A 20,266-nucleotide genomic window follows, 5' to 3' on the forward strand; every position below is an offset into this window, starting at 1 on the left:
GGCTTTGAAGGAATCCACCTCAGTTTTGAGGAGCGTGAAATTTGCTTTAGAGAAGTTTTTCACTGTGGTTTTCTGGGCAGGGGGTGGTGTCGGGATGTGAATATCCAGTGAGATTAGTTTATGGTCTGATCTTACCAGTGAGGGATACACTTCTGGTCTGGAGCATAGAGTCCCCATGTTGGTGATGATCAGGTCCAGTATGTTTTCCCCTCTTGTGGGAGTGGTAACAAGTTGTTCCATAGCATTTGAGTTTATAAATTCTAGGAACCTTTGGGCTAGGGTGTTGCAGCTAGAGTAATGCTCCCAGTCTATGTTTGGGTAGTTGAAGTCGCCCAATATAATGGTGTTTGGAGAGACCTTCATATTTTTCAGTGTTCTCAGGAAGGCTGAGTGGGGTTCCTGGGTTAGGGAAGGTGATCTGTAGTAGGCTATAAACTGGAAGGCAGTTTTACCCACTGTTAGTTGCACATGGATAGTCTCTGATGCTTCGTGCTGTGCCATCAACCTGGAGGTGTGGGTATCTTTGACAAATATTGATACTCCCCCTCCTTTTGTGGGTCGGTCCAAGTTTTGGGGCCGAAAAGCATGATATGAGGTATAACCTGGTAGTGCTGGGGTGCTCTCGGGAGCCTTGAACCAGGTTTCTGTTACTGCACAGATATCGATGTTCTCCATGCTAAGGAGAGTTTCGAGTGCGTGCATCTTGAGGTTTAGACTTCTGGCATTGAGTAGCATTACTCTTAGTTTCTTATCCCTTGTCATACCTATGGAGGTGGGTTTGTCTTTTGAGTCTTGCCTAAAAAAGGCACTATGGGGGTAGCAAGAGCCTTTGCCAATATCTGAAAGCCCAGGGGTGATAGGTGCAAGCCGTCCCTAGCGAAGCATCGTGGCTTGTCGAGCATGTCATCCCAGGCTGACAGGCATTGGATCCCCTTTGAATGACACCAATACTTAAGCCAATTGTTGAAATTGATCATCTTGTCTTCATATTGTGGCATCATTCTTGGTGAGGGTAAGATGCTACTCAAGGTCAGGGTCATACCGGCCTGGGCTACATGATCAAAGAGCTCCTCTATGTCTTTTTTCATGTAGTCCAGGGAGGTACATCTCAGGTCATTCACACCAGCATGGACAATGACGGAGTCATATTTGTACTTGCCTTGGAGTGACCTGAGTGCTTGTGTTATGTGGCGGATCCTAGCGCCTGTCAGGCAGCTCACCGTGACCTTCTCCTTGTTCAGCCTGGTGAGTGGGACGTCAGTGTGCCTGACGATAGAGTCACCTATTACAAGTGCATCAGGTGTGTTATTTAGCCTTAAGGGCTGTTACTGTTCGGCACACTGGCTTTGTGAGCTATGTGTTGCACGTGTTTTGTTTTGGGGTAGCGGTTGCTTGAGTGTCTGCTTTGGAGGTCTCCACTGCTTAGGCAGATTTTTATTTAGAGCCTCCGAGTATATTTTTGTGTGTTTATGTGTTTGGTTTGCTGTCGTGGTAGGTCTATGTGAGACTGGAATTGTACTGAGTGTGGTTTCCTTCTCCTCCTGACTGGTTACGCCAGTACTGAGTTGAGAGAGCTTAGCCTCCAGTTTGGCTATGTGGAGGCATCTCTCACATGTGTTGGAATTTGTTGGGAGAAGGAGAGGGTTGTCTGTGTACATGAGGCAGTTGTAACATTGCCTCAAGATTCCCAGATTCACCAGCTGGACCAGAGAGAAGATTGACAACTGACCTTTGGACATGCTAGAATAGTATTGGGAATTCCTTTATAATTGAAAAAAAAGGGCCAATGGGGAACAAGGTACTCAAGAGGTGTTGTTAGCATTGCCATTCCTTGGAGGGGTGCACCCATGGTCATGGACATTTATGGTTACATCACTCCCAACTGAGGTACCGCAACATCTGTCAAACCAATATCTATGCACCACAACATCTGCACCAGCTGTTTTCTGTGGAACCACTATTGTGCAATTACCCACAACATCTGTCCACTTGCTCCACTCAGAAAGCACCAACCACTATCCCTGTATTCTGTATCCTATAGGCTGTTGAGGGGAGATCTATGCCTAGCATACAGGGCACTATCAGACCCCACTCTGATGGACCTCCTGCATATCTGCAAAACAAACAGCACCAGATTTACTCATTCTAAAGACTTAAATCTTGCAATATAAATAAGACTTGCTGGAGATATAAGTATGCATCCCAGAGACTACGCCTTCTCTGGATCAGGCACCCCATCCATCTGAAGAAGAGTTTCTCCCAACCCAATTCAAGTATAACTGGATAATTTAATGGGAAACAGGAAATTCATCCCTGGTTTGGCACCTATGTCTGTAATGGACACAGGAAGACTCTAAATGGTTCACCTCCCAGGACCCTGCTTGTAAATGTTTCGCCTCCAAATCCCTTGATTACACTTATCAAGGGTAAAATAACTTATCAGAGATTTGGGATGCATGGCTAGTCTTAAAAAGGCCCTTGTGGTCATTAGCCTAGTAAACACCTATGAACCTCTAAACCTATACACAGCAACTTCAACCACAGAGCCGTGTAACACACTGCCTTCCACATCCCAGATCCCTACATTAGTCCTCCACTTCAACCAGTTTAGCCACTGCTGATCTCAGGCACTTTTCCCTATCTGTACAAATGATGATAACTGTGCCCTGCCATCACCATTGTTTTTTGAGGATAGGTAATGCTGAATGCACAGAGTGGCCAGTCAAAGCAATGTAAAAAATATCTTGGGTATAGTATTGTATGCATCAGTTTTTTTGCTTGTTATAGCTATTCTGACCTCTAGCTGTGAAACAGATGCCACATCTTTGTCAGTGCAACAGCATGTTCTGTCTGCCTCTACATTACATGGGCTTCTCCTGCATCCTGTTCCACTGACAACTCCTCAATTAGTGCCTCATCTACTGCTGACTCTAGTCTGTATAGTCATTCAGTAATAATCCCTTGCTCTAACAGTCAGCATACCACCATCTTGTGTGACACTTTAAAGACAGCAAATATCATGCTTCAGATCTGTGGAGAATACCACGTTGTGCTGCTGCTTGCATCTAAGAAATGGAAGCAATCTTCAGTAATCCAAACACATGTTTGACAATGTTGTGAGACCGCAACAGTATATAGCTGTTGGTCATGTCAGTCATGCTCGGTGGGTTCCATATCTATGCAATGAGCCATGCCTCCAGAGCTTATCTGGCATCACAAATACAATTTAACTGTATTAAGTCACTCCACACAAATCATTGGTATAGGTTTAATATGTGCCAGAGATGGGAATCGTGATAACTGCATGTATAGCCCTCAGAAAAATTCCATATTATATGGTGTCCATTGCACACCACATGGCAGTCGAGGGAATGAAAGCACTCCCAGCTGACATTACAAGTTCTTGTATGGATCAGGCAGTGCCTTGATAGAACTGCAGTCACTGGACTGCAGCACTATGCAGAGTGTTTCTCTCCTCAACATTCTGTGGCAATCCTCCACATGTTGCTACATAACATCAGGGAAATGTTATAGTATCGAGAGACAGAATAGTGAGAAACACTCAACATGCTCCTTGCCTGCTGTTGGAAGGTATCTGGCAAAGATGGACAATGTTACACATATATTCCATGCGTTCACGGTATTCCATGTGGGAAAGGTACATATACATGCTCACATATGGTTTCTGTCCACTCAATAACATCAGATTATGTCCTTGATATATTGGTGCTGGTGTGTTAGGCACAGTCAGATCCATCTGTGATATGGAAAGTGATAACATGCACTAATACATAGACTGGATGCAAGAATAGGTCTTAACATATATTGCTCAGCTAATACTGATGCTACTCTCAGCATTTTATTGTGGTTTCTGTCTCTGTTCGCCAAGAAATACTGCCTAACATGACTTGGCACACAATTTTTAAAGGTTTCCAAATCCTTCATCCTTGTTGATAGCTCTCATTTACATTCACAGCTGGTCTAATTACCATAGCATTGCTCATTTCTATGTCATTATATGGTTATTATAAGATCATTTGCATACAATGCTGACCACACTATTTTTTGTGTTTCTGAACTGGAGCCAACCTGCACATCACCGCACACTGCATAATTTTGTATGATGTGCTGCACCATTCATTACTGAATCACAGCCATAATGTGAACCATTGCTTTCAGCTATATATTCTAGGCCTGTGTTGCTGTTTCTGAAAATCAGTTTTCTTTTTTTCCTTCTGGTGTATTATAAACTATGAAACAATCAACAAACTGTACCCACTGAGACTTAGAGCTGTATTCCAACCAAAGATCTCACATGAAAAAAAGAAAGACAAAAGCAGAGTTGGCAGTGAAAATGTGTGTAATTTTAATTTAAGCGATGAAAATTGCAATATAAGAAAAAAATAAGCCAAAACACAAAGATGCCAAACATATGTGAGTAAGTTTATGAATAGTTAAGTGATGTTTCTAGTGACATTCACGGAGACTTCACTAGACTCCTCACCCTTTGTTTGTGTTGTATTGCAAACTTTCCTCATCCCACATATGGTCCCTTCCTTACTCTTTTTGTCTTATTCTTCAGTGCAGCTCACCAAACTTTCCACAAAGGGTGCTTTATGTTGTAATCATACAGGCCCTTTCTCTTTTGTCATATCTTCACACGCCACTCAAGACTTCACCAGGCCATTCACCATTTCTTAAATCCTTCACTGCATGTACCCAGACATTACATATACATCATGCAAATGCCTTTTTGAAATACACCAGCTGAATCCACCTAAGATAGTTATGTATCCTTTGCTGATCAGATTAGTCCTACTAGGCTAACCCAAGGTGGTATTTATACTAGTTTTGGCAAGGGCATTTGAGAACTTTCCCATTTCTTTTTGATAGGGATTTTTTACATCTACCTGAGCTACCACCAACTCAAGCAGATTGTGCTTCAATATAATGTGTCTTACAAAGGATAAAACATTAAAGAGTGCAGCCCCCCACTTATTCTGCACTGCATTACCAGCAATTAATCTGCTTGGTGTGAGAACAGAACCCACAGTCTTTTTCACCAAAGGTGAGTGTTACCTGTTGTGCCACTGACACTGCAATGGCAATTCTTTTTCTGTTATCAGGTTTAGTGTCTTTACATGGCCTAAGGCCTTTGGGATCCCACAACCCCAATCTATGGCAAAGAACCTTTTGACTTGAACTAACACCAGTCTGCTTATAATGCTGGGTGTTCTCACCCTGTTGGAAATACCTTTGTACTTGTTCGAACTGACACCAGCCTACCTGCAATGTTGGGTGTTCTCATTCTGTTGGAAATATCTTTGACTTTATTCACATTGACACTTCTTCTTCTTTCGGCTGCTCCTGTTAGGGGTTGCCACAGCAGATCAACTGTCTCCATTTCTTTCTGTCCTCTGCATCTTGCTCTGTCACACCAAACACCGGCATGTCCTCTCTTGGGTTCATGTCAAACCAACGACTTGTTACAATAACGAAAGTCACTACATCGAAACGAAACCATCGACAGTTCAAAACATCGACAGTACATTTATACGAAAGTACAGTGCTAACATGGGTCCTGCAAGGGGGAAGTAGTATGGGTACAGTATCATATCATATCCTTTACTTCCCCCTTGCAGGACCCATGTCAGCACTGTACTTTCGTATAAATGTACTGTTGATGTTTTGAACTGTCGATGGTTTCGTTTCGATGTAGTGACTTTCGTTATTGTAACATGTCGTTGGTTTGACATGAACCCCCTCTCTCCCATATCCATAAACCTTGTCTTAGGCCATCCTCTTTTCCTGTTACCTGGCAGTTTCATCCTTAGCATCTTTTTCCCAACATACTCTGCATCCCTCCCCAGCACATGCCCAAACCAACTTAATCTTGCCTCTCTGGCTTTGTCTCCAAACCTTCCAACCTGGGTTAACCCTCTAATATACTTATTCCTAATCTTGTCTATCCTAGTCACACCCAGTGCAAATCTTAACATATTCAGCTCTGCCACATCAAGATCTGACTCCTGCCATTTTGTCAATGCCACTGTCTCCAACCCATATAACATAGCAGGTCTCACTACCCTCTTGTAGACCTTCCTTTCACTCTTACTGGTACTCGTCTGTCACAAATCACTCCTGACACTCTTGTCCACCCACTCCATCCTGCCTTCCTCATACATTACCACAACTCCACTGTAGGCACCCTGTCATATGCTTTTTCTAAATCCACAAAGACACAATGCAACTCCTTCTGACCTCTGTACTTCTCCATCAACACTCTCAGAGCAAACATCACATCTATAGTGCTCTTTCCTGGCATGAAACCATACTGTTGATCACTAATCATCACCTCCCTTCTTAACCTGGCTTCCACTACTCTTTCCCATAACTTCATGCTGTGACTGATCAGTTTAATCCCTCTGTAGTTACTACAGCTCTGCACATCACCCTTATTCTTAAAAATCGGTACCAAAACACTTTTTCTCCATTCCTCAGGCATCCTCTCACATTCTAAGATTTCATTAAACAATCTAGTTAAAAACTCCACTGCCATTTCACCTAAACACCTCCATGCTTCCACAGGTATGTCATCTGGACCAACAGCCTTTCCATTCTTCATCCTCTTCATAGTTATCCTTACTTCCTCCTTGCTAATCCACTGCAATTCATGATTCGCTATCCGCACATCATCCAACCTTCTCTCCCTCTCATTCTCTTCATTCATCAACCCTTCAAAGTACTCTTTCCATCTGCTCAACACACTCTCTTCGCTTGTGAGTACGTTTCCCTCATTATCCTTTATCACCCTTACCTGCTGCATATCTTTACTAGCTCGGTCCCTCTGTCTAGCCAGTCAGTACAGGTCCTTTTCTCCCTCCTTAGTGTCCAACCTTTTATACAACTCTTCATACGCCTTATCCTTAGCCTTCACCACCTCTCTTTCTTTGCCATGCACCTCATCTCCTTATACTCTTGTCTACTTTCTTCATCTCTTTGACAATCTCACTTCTTCTTCGCCAACCTCTTTCTCTGTATACTCTCCTGTACTTCTTCATTCCACCACCAGGTCTCCTTGTCCTCCTTCCTCTTTCCAGATGTCACATCAAGCACCTTTCTAGCCATCTCTCTTACTAGCTCTGCTGTAGTTACCCAGCTATTCAGTAACTCTTCACTGCCACCCATTGCCTGTCTTAACTCTTCCCTGAACATCACCTCACAATTACCCTTTTTCAATTTCCACCATTTGATCCTTGGTGCTGCCCTCACACTTATCCTCCTCTTCTTGATCACCAATGTCATCCTACAAACCACCATCCTATGCTGCCTAACTACACTTTCCCCTGCCACCACTTTACAGTCTCCAATCTCCTTCAGACTGGCCCTTCTACATAAGATATAATCCACCTGTGTGCATCTTCCTCCACTCTTGTATGTCACCCTATGCCCCCCCCTCTTGTTAAAATACGTATTCATCACAGCCATGTCCATCCTTTTCACAAAATCCACTACCATCTGACCTTCTGTATTCATTTGCTTAACACCATACCTACCCATCACTTCCTCATCCCCTCTGTTCCCTTCACCAACATGCCCTTTGAAATCTGCTCCAATCACCAGTCTCTCACCCTTGGGTACAGTCATCACCACTTCATCCAACTCACTCCAACATTTTTTTTTCTCATCCATCGCACACCCAACTTGAGGAGCATATGCACTAACAACATTCATCATTACACCATCAATTTCCAGCTTCATAAACATCACTCTATCCGACACACATTTCACCTCCAAAACACCCTTAGCATACTGTTCCTTCAGGATAATGCCTACTCCATTTCTCCTCCCATCCACACCATGATAAAACAATTTGAAACCGCCTCCGATACACCTAGCCTTGCTTCCCTTCCATCTGGTCTCTTGCGCACACAATATACCAACCTTCCTTCGGTCCATCATATCATCTAGCTCTCTCCCTATAACAGTCATACTGCCAACATTCAAAGTTCCGACCCTCACTATCACAGTCCTAGCCTTTACCTGCCTTTGGGCATGCCTTCCCCCTCTTCTCCTCCTTTGGTCAACAGTAGCCCAATGTCTGCCACTGACACTAGTCTAGCTGTAATGCTCAGTCACACTGACACCAGTCTACCTGTAATGCTGAGTGTTTCTACCATGTCACAAATGCCTTTGGATTCATTCACACTGATACAGGTCTACCTGTAATGCCGGGTATTCCCATCCTGTTGGAAATACCTTTGTACTTATCACACTGACACCAGTCTGCTTATAATGTTTGGTGTTGTCACCCTGTTGGGAGTACCTTTGGACTCGTTCACACTGACATCAGTGTACCCATAATGCTTGGTGTTCCCACACTGTTGGAAATACCTTTGAACTCGTTCACACTGACACCAGTCTACCTGCCATACCCATACCTGATCACTCTGACATCAGTCTACCTGTAATGCTAGGTGTTCTCCACCCTGTTGGAAATACCTTTGATTCATTTACACTGACAACAGTCTACCTGTAATGCTTGGTCACACTGACACCAGTCTAGCTGTAATGCTGGGTGTTCTCATCCTGTCTACATAACCTGTTCCTCTTCCTCTTTGGCGGATGCTCTATTAGTGATGTTGACTATTAGCTAAACGGATTCAGCTTTGACATTAGTATAGTTATTCAATCCTGTTACAGTACTGATTTGTCTTCCTACTTAATTGCTTCCAGCTCCCTTTCCTGTGTGTTCTACATAGCCAAGAGTGGAGTGTCCATATCTGCAGTTATTTATGCTTAACTAATTATTTAATGTCTCAAAATGCCAGAAGACACTGATATCTCGGAAAATTAGTCTGCCATATGTGACCATCTTGACAGTGCCAGTGTAATGCACCCCCCAAATAAAATGGGGTAGACAGCTGACACATTCACAGTAATGTGTGAAGTGCTTTTTAGCCAAGACACAGTCTATTGTTTACTCATTTGTTTAATGATACCTTTATAAACATTCACGGGTTGTATGCAGATAACCTTTGACCAGAGATTATCATCATTTTTTTATGACCCTTTCTCACTTATATGTTTTGCATACATATTACCAATATATTCAAATCACTCTGTAAGTATATTTAACATATATGTGCTGCCACAAAAGCAGCTCCGATGCTTGCACACTCACTATACAGTAGTTATTCTTACAAAAAAGTACCACTAACTGTGCTAAACCTGATGTGCTGTGTAATTAGTAACTGCAGTAAACCTGGTGTACTATATTGTCAGTAACTTCACCAAAATTGATGTGTTGTATAGTTAGTAACTGTGTTAAACTTGATGTGTTATATAGTCAGTAACCACAATAAACCTGACAAGCTGCATAGTCAGTAACTGCACTAAATCTGATGCCCTGCTTAGACAGTAACTGCACTAAAAGTGTTGTGCTGTGTAAGTGCCACAGTATATATTAGGATAGGCCATATATGGATAAGACATCCTTGGACACACCAGGCTATGAAAAAAGATAAAGCAAAAATTAAGTTCTTGAAAAGTATGATATTACTTAAAAATGGCATTTTTTTAAATAATGTTATAATATAATAACAAAATAACAGATGTATGTGTGTGTGTGTGTATGGATAATTTAGATTATCCCATAAATGTCATAAACCACAATAGCCGTGGGTTGACCCTGCATTAATCATCCACTTTGAATGTTTCTTTGTCCCAGCTTGTGTTGAGAATTAAAATGGGAAATGATGCTCCCAAAATTTGCAATAATCAGCAAACTTGCTCAACCAATATCACTTGATGTCAGTGAAGTATGTTTTTCTGTCTAGAGTAAATACACTTTAACCTTTATGTTACAGGTTCTATCAAATATCCAGTTGGCTATTGAGGGTACTAGGTATGGGTTAATGGTGAGTTAGGAAGTTTATCATTTATACCAACTTGGAAGACAGAGATGAAATCCTTGTTATGGTCTAGGTAGACACTGTGGACTATATGTTCTTTAGCAATGGCTTCAGTAACCCTTTCAAAGAATTCAACTAAGTTGAGAAGGGATTATCTTCTTTTAAGGTTATTACGCATCCATGAATATTGGGTCAGTTATGTCTTTGTTTGTGAGTTCACCTGTAATTTGTCTGTAGGACATATGGTCCAGGAGATCATTGAGAAGCTTATCCCAGTTACTCGAGATCCCTGGTCGGTTAAGTGACCTACTCACAGTCACACAGTAGGCATATAGAGGCTGAGGGAATCAAACAACAGATACAGGAAGTAGCTCTTTAATAGTGTGTATCCTTAATCCTCTTTGCTAATAGACATTTCATAACTTGGCAAATATTAATAGTGAGTTTAATAGGTCTGTATTTCCCAGGATCAGCAGAGGATCTGTCTTTGTGCATGGTCACCACAGCATCTGTATTCTAGACCTCAAGGTTCTAAATAGTAGAAAGAATCAGAATGAAGATGATGGTGGGGTTTTGCTAGTTTAGCTTAGGTTGTCTATTATTGAGACCCACAGAATTGGTATTTTTAATTTTGGAAAGTACTACAAGGATTTCATCCAGAAGCATTTCCAGAGTGGGGGGTGTAAGGCACAGTAGAAGTGGACAATGGGGAGGGTGGATAAGGTGAAATGGAAAGAGAATTTATTTGCAAGAATATTAGCCATATTCTTGGGGTCAGAAATGAGTTGTTATTAAGGTAGCTATATTTTGCTCAAAATTGTCAGTTATTTTTAGCTTCTTACTATTAGCTGAAAAAGGGTCTGTGGTTGTCCTCTGAATTCATAGTTGGTTTATAGCTTGCCCTTTCCCGTTGGTAAGCTTGAGGGACGTAACTTACCAGGTTTAAATCTCTTTTATAGTGATGGCATGACATGGGATCTTTTATAGAAGACAAGGAACTTTTTTTCCTTTTGTTATGGAGTTTGTTAATGTGAGAGTTGCACTATAGACGTTTAATTTTAAACTTGCCTTATGCTTTCTTCAGGGGTGCTGATGCCTCAATACCGCTAAGGGGTAACAAAATTCAAAGGAGTAGGCAATAACCTCAGGTACAAGATTTGCTGGGAGCAATACCATTTTTGATTATCACTAAACTCATACCATTTCTGATTATCACTAAATTCACTACTGTATTGATTCCAGAATATATATTCAAACCATGTCTTCAGTGCCTTCAGAGATATAGGATTTACAGATTTCATGACTGTCAGATCAACAGCAACAGAGATAACATTTTTATAAATTTAAAGTAGAGAATATGGATTATCAATACTGAACTCCAGCAGAAGATATCCATAAGGGACATCAAAATGCCACTAGAGATGTTTCTCACATACCTGCAATTGGCCGTCTCACTATCATGCGATACCTCCATTGGATGCCACAGATTGAAAAGAACGAGAAAACAATGTGCTAATAATTCAGACTCTACAACAATGCATGTCAATATCAGATCCAAAGAATGTCCATAAGGATAAGTAAGGGAAATTATATCTAAGTGTGTGTGTGTGTGTGTGTGTGTGTGTGTGTGTGTGTGTGTGTGTGTGTGGAAGACATCTAGTGGTACAGAAGGAGTAACCTGCAAATCACTCTAGGTGTAAGGCTGTCTTCAAAAGAGTTGTTAATTCAACAGATATCCCGCTGATCTCAGTTCATGCTGTCCATCAAAACATGGCAATCCCAACACTGATATTACCCAGTCAAGGACTCTAAATCACATGGGGGACTGGTAGAATGGAAACTACATTATGTAATCTAAAGTTCTCACCAAGCTAAGCCTCCATGATAAACACTTTGATAACCTCATGCCGCATGTCCAGCACTTGTTGCATATGATCTTAGTATTGAATATAATTTATTTATTATTTATTTATTTATTATTTATTAGCATTTGTTTACTGGGATTGTCTGACGGGGCACTAGAAATGACCCCTTTTCCATGGAGACCCAGGGAGAAAAACTCCTTAAGGCACACATGTCAAATTACAAATTTTAACAAGAGGAATATTCACATTATGCAAATCGTAGCAATACAGGGTTTACACATGTTGCACTATATCATAATGCCGTATATAAGATCGCACCATAACCAGCCTCAGCCAAAGGTTGAAGATGTAGCTTTGATTCCTGAGGCTTTTTCTAAAGACAAAGTAAATCACTGTACTTAGGATATTTTTACCAACTTAACATGCCATTATCCTAATCAAAACCAAGTAATCAGCATTAAATATGCTCCACTTCTTTTCTCCCATTGGCTCTTTGCACTGCTGTGATTTGATTTAATCAAATAAAAGGAACATATAATCAGAATTGAGGCAAATGGCTGAAAGGTGAAAAAGAGGTCCTTGGAGTCGGAGAGAATGATGAAAACAATAAGCACAAAAAATGGATGGTAAAAATGTAGCAAGAGGCAGAGGAAAAAAAGACACACAAAAAAACAAAAACAACCATTGTCATCTAACAGATTTTTTTTACATTTCAGGCTATATAGAGATCAACAATGCTTTCATAAATCACAGTAGCTGTCACGTTTATTTTACAGAGATGTTACTACTAGTTAAGGAGGATCACATACTGAAAGGACAGGCCACTATGAAAAATGAATGAGAAATAAAGCCAATGTTAATAGACAATATGGAAAGCCAAAAGAGCTAAGAAGCATAAATCCATGCACAATCCAGGTACACGTCTGTCAAGGAAACACCAGCTGGCAACAATAGAGACTGGCTCTAAATACAGCTTATTCCAGGGACACCAGGGAACTGTAACAAATCCAGCTTAAAATCAAACAATGGAGATAAACAGAATAAATCGAGCAAGCCAGTATCCATCAGACAATAGACACAAGCAAAAAAGTGAAACTTTAAATGTTTAAAAGTTCATCAGAAATATAGACTTCAAACAGAAAAGCAAATCTGCATTATATAAGCTAACCTCCTAAACCTTCAGCTCTACTATGATAGCCCTACTATAGCCCCCTCCTTTCTCTCCCTCCTCCCATTCTCCACAGTATTTATCCCTCCCCACTTTCTATCAATGTCTATACATTGTCCTTCTTTTGAACAGAAATTATCTTTTTGTTTTTACTCTCATATGTAGTAAATTTTAAACCACTGCTATCAGTCCAACCCTTAATGTTCATCATTTTTTTCTTTTGTTTTTCCCTTTATAATTAATTTCGTATTTGCATTGTTACTTTTAATAGTTTTTGTCCTGCATGTTTATCTTTGCTTATGTTTGCTGCATCCCTTTCCCCTTGGGTTGCCACTGAAAATGGGTTGCTTTCTATCAATGCAATGCAAATAGTTAATAACCTTTTCTATTTTACAATTATTTTGTATTGTGATTGTTATTTCATATTTGTATATTGTCACTTTATCTTTACTTATGTTTGCTGGGGCTTTTCCCCTCGGGTCTCTACTGAAAATGAGTTTGTTTGTAAACTCAGTTGGACTAACCTGGTTAACAAATTTGAAATAAATAAATAAATAAATAAATAATAAGATTACATAAATTATACCATGCACATCTGTTACAGCTACAGTCCAAAAACTCCTTCTTGTTTATTGTGGCCTTCATGATGGATTGATACTTCAGTTTACCAAAAAAAAAAAAAAAAAATACCAGTAGATGGTCTACAGAAATCTGGAGTGGTATTTGGAATATAATTTAAATTATGCATGGTCTTATCACAGAATTCACCAATCTTTTCCAAAAAAAAAAAGACAATCTGAAACATTTTAGCAATGTATAAAACACTCACTATAGACCATGATAACTACTCTAGACACATCAGCAAAGATCATCAAAGGCCAAGACTACAGAGCTGTACTAATGTTACAGAGCATAAAAGTTGTAACACTGTAGCTGGCTACTAATTCCATTTAAGGGCAGACGAATAACATAATCCATATCCATTCAAATTGTTCTGTATTAAAAGCTGGACTTAAATAAAATCATCAAATCATTGTCTCTGTTCATTTTGCAGGAATTGTCACTACATAATATAGACAAATCCAATGCCAAGACAAAGGTCATCAAATGAGGAGAAACAAATCTTGGCTGATAATGCAACACTAATGTGCTGGATCTATATCATATATTCGAAATTCCAAAATATCGAAAAATATAAGTTTGAACTTGGAATTTCAAATATTGATAACATCGAATGCTCAGAATAGCGAATTAAATTCACTGTTATGAGAAACATACACACAACACAAGCCCACCAAAATAAATAAACCACACACACACACAGTTAACAAAACCCAACCCCACACTAAACCATACATACATTACTAACTATCCACTTACCTTAACTCGCACCCTAACCCTAAGGTCCGTAACTATCGCACACATACCTTACGAAACTATACACAAACAAACTAATTAATACACACACATACAGTTAACAAAACCCAACCCTACACTACATCATACATACATTACTAACTATTCACTTACCTTAACCTGCACCCTAACCCTAAGGTCCATAACTCTCGCACCACAGTGGAGGAAATAGCGAAGCCACAGAACGGCCCACCGAAATCTTGCCCTAGGTAAGATTTCGATGTTCTGGGGTTTCGCTATTTTCATCATTCGATGTTGTGGGTTCGATATTTTAACTTTCAAAGTTTTACATCTTCGAATTTATGATATAGACCCAATGTGCTAATAAGGATAATTAAGATCAACAGAAAGAAAACCATAAGCACCTGTTATATTTTAGCATCAAACATCATTAAAATCATAATATACCAACAAGCAAACATGGCCTACTAACTTCTGTTTGAATTCTATATTTGCCATATTGGAATGTATTTTTAGGACCAATTTTAATTCTCATTCTGAACCTGTTAGCTGCCTTTTGTGTATTTTCCTTAATATTTGCAGATTTTAGTTATATTTACCTCAGTTTACTATATTCCCTTTCTTATTTAGTCATAGCTCTGCTGAGAACAAACTGCCAGTTTTGTTCCCTTTGACAGATTTTCTTACTTAACTCACTTAGCTTCTGCATATCTTTTCCGTAATACATGTTTTAAAATACCCAAGTGTTGGCATTTAACCCAGCTCTTCTAGAACACCGATATTTTCTCTTCATCAGCAAACAGTAAAATGCTATTATAAAAGGCATTCTTGTTAAGGGTACTTGAAGAAAGGGCAGGTTAGCAACCTAATGTGACACTTAATATAACTGGGAAACCACAGGGATGGCTTTACAGAAGAGAGAACTGATACTACTCACAGGCTTTTTCATATTTTTAAATGGACATAATTTGTAACGGAACTAATTCCTTGCTCCCTCCTTCTCTCTTTCTCTCTTATTCTGTCCTTCAGTCTCCCTTACTCCATTCCCTGCTGGCCACAACAATTCCAAGCTATTCTCAGCTCAAAGCATACCATTTCTGTCTGTAAGAACAGGATGCCTGGCAATCAGATATGCAAGCTTAAAGAATTTGGGAAGGTCTATATTTTAGATGGACATCCATTCCACACATATATCCGTTTAGTTTAGTTACTTGAGGGCAGCAATCTGCAGAACAGTCTCTTGCCTAGGCCTAAGTTATTCCCCCAACTATAGCATACAATATCTAGCACTAGATATGAACATTCATATCGGTAGATGTGATGTGTAGAATATGTTCTGACCTTTTTTCACACGTATTGAAAGTTGCTCCATAAAAGTTAGAAAAGTAGAGATTCATTCTCACCAGAGATATAGCTCTATGAAAATGCTTGCTTCAATGCACATCTGCTTTTAGACTGCTAAATGGTGGTTATTATCATGTACAGAGTATATGAGCATACTATAACTTTAAGATAATCAGTAAGGGAGTGTGACATCGCCTCTTTGGGCCAATACTCAAGGAGCTTGAATCCTCACCACTGTCACCAGAGAGGGAGGTTCACTTGGAATAAAAATAGATATACACACAGTATTTCCTGATGCAGCTCTCTGCATCAAGCACAATTTCCCTTAAAAACACACAGGGAATACCCTCAGTCTTGGGGCTGGGTTTCCCCTCCCTCCTCAGATCCCCAGTAAGACTCCCCACTGGCACAGCTATAGAGCTGAGTCCTTAGCCGAATGTCCAAGCCATGTCCTCCAGCACTCTCTTTGTGAAACCATTTCTTCGTGTCCTACTGACACATGCACTGAAATTTGATTTTCACATATACACACACACATACACACACACACACACACTCACACACTCACACACATACACACACACACACACACACACACACACACACACACACACACACACACGGAAGGCTGGCACAGATGTTGCAGCTATGCCCTTTTCTGCCCAGAATATAGGGTATTTACTGCCACCAGACACTCCAAAGCCAGCTACTCTAAGGATATTACAAGGGTACCCAATTATACTGAGTGAAATTAATATTAATACAAATGATAATGTTGACCAAACAGGAAGGCTTTCAGGAGTGGCCACATAGTCACCAAATAGATATGAGTAATCTCAAAGGTTAAAATAGTCTCCAAAAGACCAGCCATAATGAAAAGTTTAAATATATATATTTAATAATAAATAGTAAAAGAACATGAAAATACTAAATATCTATTTGCAATAAACACCAGCTTTTCAATCACAGGAAATATTAAAATAACACAGATGAATAAATTCACACAGATACAGAAAAACAGTATTTAACTAATCTTCCTGAATTTTCCTGACTGATCTATTCCCTAGTTCACTTACTAAAACTAGACTGTAATGAGACTTCAGTCTCATCTAGTATTAAACATTATTTTTGTTCTAGATTACACAATGACATCACATACATCTGATCATCTGACTTCTTGTTCTAATGCTTTCCCATTGCTAGAAACTACCAGGATTTAGCAAGTGTGTCAAAAATACACATGCATAGGATCATCAGAACTTACTAGGCTATTGAACCTGAAGCCCTTACAAGCCTAGCCAGGAATTTTAGCCCATGATCTGACAAGTCAGCACCCAATTCCCCTGTCCAGCTGGGACACAGGTGGAATCCCAGGGGTGTATTTTCTGCTCCCTATCCAGTTATCCAGGTTGTGATTAAAAAGGGTTAATAAGGTACTCTGCTTGATGTGGAGAGGGAGTCTATTTTACAGATGGAGGAGTCTCTGGGACACAAATATTTTCCACGAAAATGTCCTATTGATGTCACAGACCAGGTTGAGTTTGCACATGCAGATTACTCGAGTGGAGCTTGACTTGCAGATATGCAACAATCCCATCAAGGCAGGGTCTGAGATTGCTTTGTATGCCAGACAGACGTCACCTCTGAGGAGTCTGTGTGGGACAGGACTTTTAGCTTATCTGTGTAGGGTAGATGTTTGAGGCCGTGGATTCTCTTGGTGAGGAACCTCTGTGGTATCTCCAGCTGCTGCACGTGCCTTGTGAGGTACATGCCGAAAAAGGCATTGTACTCAATAATGAGTCTTATAAGGGAAGAATACAGGGATGTATGACCTTCTTGTCTCTGGATGAAATACCCTTACTAATGAGGTGGGCCATGTAGAAAGCTTTCCATACAATGGAGGCAATATAGTGGTCAAAAGTCAGTTTGCTATCAACCTGGGTGCCCAATTCTCTCATGACTGATTTTTTGGGGATGTCACTCTCCCCAGAGGGAATGATTATGTAATTTTTGACATTCAGTTTGAGGCCATGTTTCTGGCACCAGTCATTTGTTTGGGTGAGACCCACTCGGAAGATTACCACATCACTAGGGGAATTGATGACAGCACCCAGCTTGCAGTCATCTACAAACTTGGTCAGCCACAGCCCTCTGGTTTTGGTCTGCACCTCAGAAAAGAATATCCCAAACAACAGAGGCCACAAAACAGATCCCTGGGGTACACTGTTTGTTAAGGGGTCTACTGCTTGAGGTGGCTTCCCCTATTTTGACTTGGTGGGATCTATCAGTAAGCCAGTTTGCTACCCATTTGTTAACATATAGATTGATGCCTAGTTGAGAGAGTTTATCTATTATAACTGAGTGGAGAATAGTATCGAAGGCTTTGGCCAGATCAAGGTAGATGGTGTGGGTCTATATTATAACATCGAAGTCTTAAAACATTGAATGTTTTAATATCGAACCATTTTGATCAAAAGACTATAACATCAGACACTCAGAATAACAAATTTTTTTCAGAGGAAAAAAATTTGCTGTTCCAACAAACATACACACAACACAAGCACACCAAAATAAATAATCCACACACATACACTTCACAAAACCCTACACTAAACCATACATACACTACTAGCTATCCACTTATCTTAACCCAACCCAATCCCTAAGGTCTATAACTACCGCACACTCACCTTACCCGCTCCCTAACCCTAAGGTCTCTATCACACATTCACCTTACCCACTCCCTAACCCTAAGACCCCTATCAAACACTCACCTTACCTGCTCCCTAACCCTAAGGTCCCTAACTATCACACACTCAGTTTAACCTGATATGTTCGCACACTTACCTTAACCCAGTCCGTAACCTTTGCTCCACAGTTGAGGAAATAGTGAAGCTGCAGAAACGGCCCACCGAATACTTTCCCTAGGAAAGTATTCGATATTCTGCAGCTTTGCTATTTTCAGCGTTCAGTGCATAGGGTTCGATATTATAACATTCAAAGTTTTAAGACTTCAATGTTATAGTATAGGTCTGATGGTGTGCACTGTCTTCCCCTAGTTTATGGCTTTGAGGACTGTCTAAAAGAAGTCAACCAAATTTAACAGGCATGACCTACCGTTGATGAAACCAAAGTGTGTGGGATCAGGTGTTTGGAGGTTGCCAATGTCCTTGTTAATGAGGTCCAAGATAATCATTTCCATGGTCTTGCAGATCAGGCTAGTTAGGCTGATGGGTCTATAATTTCCTGGATCTGTAGATGCTCCACCTTTGTACAAAGGGATTACAGGGACTGTCCTCCACTCTGCTGGGACAAAGACGGTACTCAGGCTTTGTTTGAACATGGTGCCTAATGGTGCTGCAAATCCCTGCCTGAGTTCATGTAGGATGCAGGCTGGGATGTTATCAGGTCCCATGGAGGCTGCATTTTTTGCCTTTGAGAGGGTAGTGATGACTTGCTCCCTAGAGATAAGGGGAGGGGGGCAAGTGCTGGGGATGTCCTGATTTACTGATGGGAGGGACAAGGGAGTAAAGTTGTTACTAAACCTGTCTGCTAGAGGTTGGCAATATCTTCTGCATTTGTGTATGTGGTGTCCTTGACCACCAGTTCTGAGCTTGCTAAGATTTGTTGCAGCTTCTGATAGTCATAAAACAATTTCAAACCTCCACCCTTCAAAAGTAGCAATTAGTTCACCCCAAAGACAATACAGAAAACTTCCCAGGGCAGACTTTTTGCCTCTGGCTGCATTGAGAACTGTAAGATACAATCTTTATGGCTTAAGCCAGGTAATTTAAATTCAAACCATGTTCAAAGTTAGCTGGACCAAGAATAACACCATCTCTTCTAGTGTCCTTTGTTACAATATATCCATTTCAACAGTTACAATGATACATGTATATTTCCTCCCCTGTCCATCAGGACACACTGTTGATACATTCTTTTAACACAAGCAACTTTACAAATACATTTTCCACACAAGCATCTGTACAAATCAGTTTGATATTCAATTAACACATACTTCTTTACTAAATTCCAGCTAGCTGTTCTGGCATATGCTACACATCCATTGCCCTACTTCTCCTGGCATAGCTGGCAATGCCATTACATCGTCACATCTCTTCCCCTTTTGAGATTCAAGATAGTTTCTCAAGTGATCCTGGGGAAATATTGCTTGAGAGGAATGAGCCTATCAGGGAATATATTAACACATACCCTGTCTTGGGAGCCCATCTGCATTGACATTGCTAACCATACCTCTCAAGCTCTTAGGGCAAGAAATCTGGACAAAGGAATAAATGAAAGTGGGACAAAGGCCCAGAAATAGGAACAATTTTTAAATATTGCTCGTACAAACTTAGAACAGTGATAGAATAACAGGTTTTGTATTAGCATGAATTTTCTTTTTTTTTTAAAACAAGTTTATTGTTTTTAACATACAAAATAAATATCATAACAATTTTATACAAGCAATTAAAATAGAAATAGTTATAACATTTAATAAAATAACCAAAGTATTTACAAAGACATCCACTACAAATCAAATCAATTGATTAAACTATAATGTCATGCTATTGAGACTAAGATTTTTTAACAGGTTT

This window comes from Protopterus annectens, chromosome 2.part1 (genome assembly GCF_019279795.1).
Source record: "Protopterus annectens isolate FY-2018-M chromosome 2.part1, PAN1.0, whole genome shotgun sequence".
NCBI classification, from domain to species: Eukaryota; Metazoa; Chordata; order Ceratodontiformes; family Protopteridae; genus Protopterus; species Protopterus annectens.